We start from the raw sequence: 8,835 nt of genomic DNA on the forward strand, positions 1-8,835 counted from the left end.
TGTGATCCATGGTTGCAAAGAAATCAAGTATATAGTAATTTGAGATATAAAAGCAGCTACTTATAGAATTCAAGTATACACTTCTCTTTAATTGAGAATCATAATAGCGCCATATCATTGGTTGATATATATATATTTTAGTTGACCGTAGTAATGCACAGACAGCATTCTAATTAGGTCGAAAGACAAGATTTTTAAGAAAAAAAAGATATCATTGAGTATATATCATTCAATGAATGAACTGAATACTTATACAAAAGGGATTAGCTAAAGGTTTGGGTATATCTTAAGTTCTTGACTATGGTATAGACATTGTTGTGCAATATCGGCTATACACCAGAATGCCCAATCTTGGACAAGTCGAAGTTGCCACTTTTGCATTTCTATGCCTGCCAAGGTCAGTTACTCGTTAAGCTTGTTCTCCTCCTCCTCTTTTCTCTTGAACACTTTCTTTCTTCACTTCGCTCTCCTTTTGCGCCGACTCTCGAACATCATCGCCCTCCTTAACGTCGCTCTTGTTAGAAGAGGTGACAACGATCTCAATAGATTCGGATTCATTGGGGCTGCTCGATGGCACTAACTGATTCATCTTCTTATTCTCCTTTCTTTTGCCCCATAGCACCGCATAGAGACCAAGTACTATGAGCCCTGACCCTAGAATGCTGCCATCGAAACGAAGCAAGAATTTCATATATCCCGTGTTAAGTGATTCGGAAGGTTCGAATGCTTTAAAAACATATGTATATATACTTACCTTCCCAGGTGCAATTTTTCATCCAACACCATTGACCCCGCCAAGGCCACGGTCACCAACATCAAAGGATTAAAAACCGACACGAAGACCGGTCCTCTCATCCTGACGCACCAGGCAATTAGAGTAAAGCACAACCCGCCACCGACGATCCCCTAAAACACCACAACCAAAACCGCGCCGCACGGTGGGTGGCAGATCAGCTAACAACAGATACCAAGGTAGTTCGACAATCGATATTAAGCCCTAATGAAGGCACACAACATCAGAGAGTAAGGCGTTCGTCGTGGTGTACCGAGTATGACACGGTGAGGAGCCTGATGTTCCATCCGAGCTTCCACTGGCTCCAATCCGTCTCTCGACACAATGTGTAAACCACTGCTTGGATTGATCCCATGAAGGTCATCAAAGTCGTGCCCGTGTACTGGCACGGGAATCCCTCACTCATCTTGGCCTGTCAAACAAATCATTGTACGATATAATTTCTAGTCACAGAGAAACAACACTTAGCGACATGCACGTTACGATATTTTCTTCGTTTTAAATATGTCATTAATTTATTTCAAGCAAAAAAACTGAATCTTTTGATACGCTACATCGTTTTGTTGCTATGCACGAGGTCACTTCGGCCTCTTGCATCTTCCTCTACAACCATGGGGTACTTGAGATTCTCTATTTGACCGATATATAGACATTGAGGGACGTTACAATTAGCGACATGCACGTTACGATTGAAAAGAAAAAGCAAATCAAAGGCGACAACGTGAAGACGTATCGAAAAGATAAAGCAAAGACCCACCTGAATGATCAACCACAAAGCGTAGCAGAAGCAGCTGGCCACGGCCAAAAGCGATCCCAGGAGGAGATTGCTCGAACCCTCCTGGCCCTGCTGGGTCGCCGCCACGTGGCGCAGCAGGTTCACGTGCGTTGACCATAGGTTGACTTCCATGCCCTTGTAGAACGTGAGCAGCATTGCCCCACCAATCCCCATTAATGTTCCCGCCGCTTTTGCCTTCCCTGCAACTGTCCTCAGCCTCACCTTCTCCAACCTAATTTCGATCGACCAACGTGAACATGAAAGAAAACCACGAGCCACGTCAGAAGAACATCCCAGCTGAAGATCCCCGAGCATATTCGCCAAGACTGATTCTGGTGAATTATAAGCCAATTACATGTCGAGGAACTTGCATGAGAAATCCTGTACATACCCAAGAGAAACGGCCAAGACGAAGGTTATGGCGGGGATGAGGTTGGCCATGGCCGAGGCGTACGTCGCCGATGTCATTGATAAGCTTGCTAGGTACATATTTTGCCCCATCGATCCCCTGCAATTCATTCAATCCCAGTCAACAAAAAAGGCCAGGAACTTCCCCATGCATAAACACCTGAGTCTTCCATATTTATGGACTAGAAGTCTCTTTTATAAGAAATATCTAGTGAAGGTTGTATCTAGTCTGCTATTAGTCTGCTATTATGAGTGCTAATTTATAGCACCACAAACCACTATGCATTTCCCAAATGTTATGGATTAAACAAGAAAAGGCATGGTGATCAAGAACCTGAACATCAATGCATCCACAAACACGCACTTACCCAAATAGCCCACAAAAGAAGGCTTGCACAAGCACTGTCCATGTTATCTTTGGCCAGCTCTTCCTGTTACACGTGAAAGAAGGAAATCAGTATAAACATACATATTCGAATTGACCGGTATCGCAAGGGAAAAATTAAACTTCGTTCAATAAGAGAAGTGTGCGTGACCTTTCTAAGAAGAAAGCCAGAGGGGCCAGGACAGCGGTCACGAATATTAACCGGTAGGCGACGACGAGCGTCAGGTTCATCCCGTTGCGTGAGCCAGCTTGTACAGTATGTTGACGCCGGCAAGCACGACCTGGACGACCACCATCATCAACGGGGCCTTCATTTCGTGCACGGCCTCAAACAAACGATGCATCGCCATCACTCGAAACCCTCTCTCTCTCTTTCTCTCCCTTCTCTTGAGATTTCGGTTTCTTGAACGAGCGTGAAAGTATCTTAATTCAACGTGAAAATTGAAAAGGATGGGATTTTTGCTGAATCTCTTTACTGAAAATGAGTGATGAATGTTGCAGAAGAGAGGAGCGAACGTTGGGGTATATATAACGCAGCAGAGAACAAGGCCACCCAGGTGTTTCGCTTGCCTATGTGCTCACGTCACCATGCATAAGATCATCCTCGCACCTGCGATCCCCGAGCTGGCACGTGCCAGGAAAGAGAGAGAGAGAGTCCCTTTGGGTGTTGGCTTCTTCAATGCGCGGCCGCCAAACAAATGCATGGAAGTGGAGCCGCTTTTGAGGGCAAGAGCATTGCATGGCTTCACCGATGATCGCAATGTCCACTTATTATACCTAAGTTGATGCCAAGCATCATTTTACTTATATCATGTGTGCTTAGCTACCAATTCAGACAAAATCAAATTAATTTGGAGTGCTGAGTTTAATTTCCGCTCTATACGATAGATACGTGTTCTTGGAGATTAATCGGGCCAAAAGATTCGGATACTCTATACTATCAAACCGGATACAATGAGTATTTAAGTTTTAGGATATGACGGTACTCATTCGTTGTAGTGATTGCAGAGCACTCGAGTGCATATGTGAAATTGATGGCGCCATTTAACTTCTATTTTTGTGCCCAAATTAACTAGGAAATTCTTCGAAAATAAGCTCATCTAAACTAGATTTATATATGGTCGTGATGCCGTATGGCATGAGTGCTGAGTAATTTTTTGGTGGGGTTGGGCAATTTGTCCCTGTCGCACCCAACCTAATTGCTTGCCTTATCTAAGAATTTAAATTTTTAGAAGAGTTGATAATGCTTTCACAATTTCACATGATTCGAGTAAACGGGCGCTTGTGTAAATGTAATTCATTCTCCTATATACGACTTTATCCTATCTTGGGTAGGCATCAAATACAAGATATGATAAAATTTATCATATCCTGAATTTTATCCTGACTACCAAACGTAGCCTAATTGGATAGAAATTCAATTTTTCAAATTATATATATAGCGATGGAGTTGGATTGTGTGACAAAAAATTACACGGAGTTATTTTTTACACCACCTTCATCTGTAGTAAGTCAAGTTTTCAAAATATAGATAGCCATGGAGTTGGGTTGTGTGACAAAATTGATTACACGGACCATGTAGCATTTGAAAATCCTTCTTCATGGGTCAAACGGATAGTCTTCGCGATGGCCTTCCATGAGTTTTTCTTTCGTTAAATGCTGATGATGCGCGAGGACCATCGGGCCAAGTTCGAGCTTGGACCGAGATATAGTTTCGACATGATCGAGCCGAACCGAATCAAGTCGAGTAAGTCGGGACTTTACGATGATGACAGACAAGTAAAGGAATTTCGAGGAATGAATATGATAATTTCGAAGATGGAAAAAAGAGAAAAAAAACGAACATTTTTTTAGGAAAATCGAATGGCAGCGCCGGCGGGCACACCGGTCGCAAAATGTCAGGTGCGACATTATTTCAAGAAAGTGTTAATGTCGGAGGTGTGTCGGGGTTTGCTTCGACGTCGCTTGGTTTCCAGCACGTTGCAACAGCGACAGTGCGTGGTGGATGGATAGCTTGACCAGCTTGAATGCCCTTTTGACTATCTATTTCCTCCACTATTGGAAGCTGCAACCAATTTGGCTTTCTGTGGATTTGAGACCTAATCTTCGTCGCATGTGCATATTAATGCTCTCAAATACATGCAATGCAACTAAACTATGTATTCCGAATATATCGCCAAATTGGAATTCAAATGTCAATTGTCCGAAATCTCTAATCTCCATAACAAAAATAATCGGATGTATTAAACTCACTGGATTTTTTTCAATTACGACGTAGATAAGAAATTATCTCAGAGATCTTGAATTGTCTATATTTGAATTCCAATTTGACGATATATCCGAGGTATATAGTTTAGTTGCCTTGTATGCGTTTGAGAGTATAAATCTGCACATACAACGTCGCCACGTGTCCGTTTTAGTCCCGTCGGCAAATTCTGAACAACACCATGTGCTTTGATCTAAATCGAATTTGAGCATGATGATGTTTGGTCCCCAAGTAAACATATTTTAATATGAAATGGAAACTCCACTTTCAAAGTGAAGTGGGGAGGATCTATATAGAACACAAAATATGATTCATTTGTTTTGTCTCCGCGGTATTTCCGGGCATAGGCCACGGTCACCAGCATCAAAGGATTAAAAATCGACACGAACAATGGTCCTCTCACCCGCACGCACCATGCTAATAGAACATCGCACAACTGGGAAGTAATGATCCCCTACAACACCACAAGCAAAAACGTGCCCCGCGAGGGGTGGCGGATCAGCTAAAGACACATACCATGGTAATTCGACAATCCATATTAAGCTATAAAATGCACACAACATCATAGAGTTTGGTGTTTGTTGGGTGTACCGAGTATGATACGGTAAGGAGCCTGATGTTCCATCCAAGCTGCCACTAGCTCCAATCCCTCTCTCTGCACAATGCGTAAAGCACCGCTTGGATTGACCCCATGAAGCACATCAACGCGGTGCTCGTGTAATGGTATGGGAACCCCGTCGCTCATCTTGGCCTGCCCAACAAATCATTGTGCATCCTTATTTCTTGTTACCCCAAAAATAGCAATTAGCCACATCCACGTTATAATGTTTTCTTCATTTTAAGTATGTCATCTATTTGTTTCACGGGAAAAAATGAATGAGGTTCCTTTGGGTGGGAGATGTCGGGTTTTATATAGAGAAACCACACATCCTAACCGAGCTCGCTTAACCACTCGGTTAACTTTGAGACCTTAGAGGCTCATCTGACCTTGTAGACCCAATACGATCATTGCCAAACTAACCAGAAGAACCTTGAAAAAGAAAAGGTTGAATCGCACTAGAAAGATCCCACACAGTGAAGTGAAGTGAAGCGAATCAAAGGCAACAAAATGAAGACTTGCATCAAAAGAAAAGGCAAAGACCCCACCTGAACGATGAACCACAAAGCGCAACAGTAGCAGCTGGCCACGGCCAAAAGCGAGCCCAGGATGCGATTGCTCGAACCCCCCTGGCCTTGCTGGGTCGTCGCCACATGGTGCAACAGGTTCACGTGTGTCGACCAGAGGTCGACTTCCACGCCCTTGTAGAACGTGAGCAGCATTGCCCCGCCAATCCCAGTTAATGTCCCCGACACTTTTGCCTTCCCTGCAGCTGTCTTTTGCCTCGCCTTCTCCAACCTAATCTTGATCCATCAACGTGAACACGTAAGATAAACATGTCGAGGAACAGTAAGTGATCTCACAATGATTTCGTAGTTGGCCGTGTTAATTCCGTCATTCATAGAATGAGCCTGCACAATATGTCTTCTTAAGTGAACATTTTGTTTTTGTCGATCTTCACTTCAATGAACAATTGTTGAATTCGCATGGGAAATCCTCTATATACCCGAAAGAAATAGCCAAGACGAAGGTTACAGCCAGGACAAGGTTGGACATGGCCGAGACGTAGGTTGCCGATGTCAATGATAAGCTTGCTAGGTACAAATTTTGAAACATCGATGCCCTGCAATTCATTCGATCATAGTCAACAACAAAAGACCAGAAATTTTTCCAAGTAAAAGTTCTTTTCTGTGTATAAGGAAACATGGCACTTAGGCTGCTATGGCACCCACAAACACACACTTACCCAAATAGCCCACAAAAGAAGGCTTGCACAAGTACCGTCCACGTTATCTTTGGCCTGCTGTTCCTGTTATACGCCGAAACACAAAATCAGTATACACATTAGAATCAATCGATATCACAAGGACCAGGAAAACTGGTTTAATAGGAGAAGTGTGGGCATTCGTGTGACCTTTCTAAGAAGAAAGCTAGAGGGCCCATGACACCCGTCGCAATAATTAAGCTGTAGGCGACGGCGAGCATTAGGTTCACCCCGTCGCTGGCTGCGAGCTTGCTCAGTATGTTGACTCCGGCCAATGCGATCTGGACGGCCACCATCATCAGCGGGGCCTTCATTTCGTGCACGGCCTCGGACAAACAATACCTCGCCATCGCTTGAAACTCTCTCTCTCTCTCTCAGAGAGTATGAAATTGTCTCGACGAAACCTGAAGATTGAAAAAGATGAGATTTCAATGTGGGGGTACTTAGAATGCAACAGAGGACGAGGAGGCCAGCTATTTTGTTTGGCTATTCGCTCATTGGGTGCTTATGGGTGCTAAGATTGGCAACGTCCATAACCGAATTCTCTCTCTCTCTAACTTTAAGAAAATATTGTATTTCCAATTCAACAAAATCTTTTACTTCATACTTCCTACATTCAATAGTTAACGAACCAAATAAAACTTATGCAAAAATTACAGATACAAATGACATAAAGGACAATAAACACAGATGAAAGTATGCACTTCTATAAATGTCGGTGCGAAGCATGAGATACGTAATTGGTATTTGCATCATAAGAAGGGGCATGAATGTCCAATTCCGACCGGGGCCGAATATGCTCGACCCGCTACCGCCGCAGCATCGTGTGCACACGACGATGCTACAACCCAAAGAGTCTTGGTTTCACAGCACTAAGCACAAAGAAAGTTTAGGATCAAAAGTGAGTCCATAACAAAACTCACTAGAAATCAACTTGCATCCTAACAATCCCAGAAAGCGTGGGAAACTAAGAAACTCAGGACCAGCTTCCATACCTTACAATCCACATGCATAAACACAACAAAACATGCTTCTGTAGTTCTCACATGGCCTGCTTCAAGGGACTTGTCATGTGGCGCTTCTTTACCAAACATGCTTCTGTAGTTTAATCGATCGGCCGGTGATCGCTCTCCGATTTGGACATGGGTTGGACAACCTGGATCAGGCCTTTTTCATTTTGACCTTGATTCCATGAACTGTCTCGTGTTCTCTATAGAAGACGGGTTTAAAACGAACACGTGGCAACGTTGTTTGTGCATATCTTTATACTCTCAAACATATGCACGGCAACTAAACTATATACCTTGAATATATCATCAAATTGTGATGCAGAATCTATTAGTGAAGTGTTTCTGGACCAGTTGGACAGGCAGAAGTCCAAACGGAAGGCGAAACGGTGATGCGACTAGGACCGGCTGACGCGGTTGACGACATCGGATCGGGCTCAAATTCGATCGTTTGAAGCGAAACGGCGTTTTGAACAAAACTCAAAGCCTTTGGCTGTGATCTACGATGGATTTTGTCGATTCGAGATCGTTTAGATGGGTTTTTCTATTATTTTAATATTTTTTATGAGTTAAATTAAAAAGGGAGTTTCCTAATTTTGATGTTTTACGCTTTCCAATTTTAGTAGAGTTATGTTATAGGTATCTAAGCTTGTTTAAGGGTTTGTTGACATTCAAAACATTATTATCAATATTGAATTTCGAGATTACTCTCTCTAAGCAAGGTTTTGCTTGAATTATTCGCTGAACGCTGCGTCAAATTGGAATTCAGATACAGACAATCCAAGATCTCTCGGGTAATTTTTCATCTACGTCATAAAATAAATCCAGTGAATTTGCATTCATAAGTTTAACACATCCAACATAAGTAAAAATAGCAAGTCTTCTCCTTAAACAAGCATACCATTAAAGAAATCTTTAGAATTTTCCTGCATCCTCAGATTGTTGCGATCTCTTAGAGGTGAACCGCCGATAGGAATGGATTACTAAGTTCAAGGACTTAGTAAGAGCCTAAAATCTGTAGAAATCATAAGAATGCCATTGACTATAAAAGTATATTTATACAAATGGATGTAACTCGTAGGAAGATGAGCCATGTGGTACGCTCATCGATCAAATCATTTTCTTTTTAGGTGTTAACTCCAGCGAATTTTGAATGGCGAAGAAATCCTGAGTGACATATTTAATTACATATGATTCATAGGTGGTGCTGAGGATACTGCTTAATTATATAATTTGGATATTTCCACTATGTTGAGATACCCGTGGATTGGTGCTATATGTCTTACTTCTATATGCGTAGAAACTGCCTTTTTTATCACTAGTTGAGGGGGAAAAGTGT

At 42.5% G+C, this 8,835-nt stretch overlaps 2 pseudogenes; both read right to left on the reverse strand.

Moving 5' to 3' along the window:
- Positions 1-398: 398 nt before the first annotated feature.
- On the reverse strand, positions 399-2,843 carry LOC115692876 (WAT1-related protein At1g68170-like; annotated as a pseudogene).
- Positions 2,844-4,820: 1,977 nt separating this feature from the next.
- LOC115667414 (WAT1-related protein At1g68170-like) lies at positions 4,821-6,839 on the reverse strand (annotated as a pseudogene).
- Positions 6,840-8,835: the final 1,996 nt, after the last annotated feature.

The sequence above is a fragment of the Syzygium oleosum genome, unplaced genomic scaffold (genome assembly GCF_021117445.2).
Source record: "Syzygium oleosum isolate NSW1041296 unplaced genomic scaffold, Sole_v2.1 Sole_v2.27, whole genome shotgun sequence".
NCBI lineage: Eukaryota > Viridiplantae > Streptophyta > Magnoliopsida > Myrtales > Myrtaceae > Syzygium > Syzygium oleosum.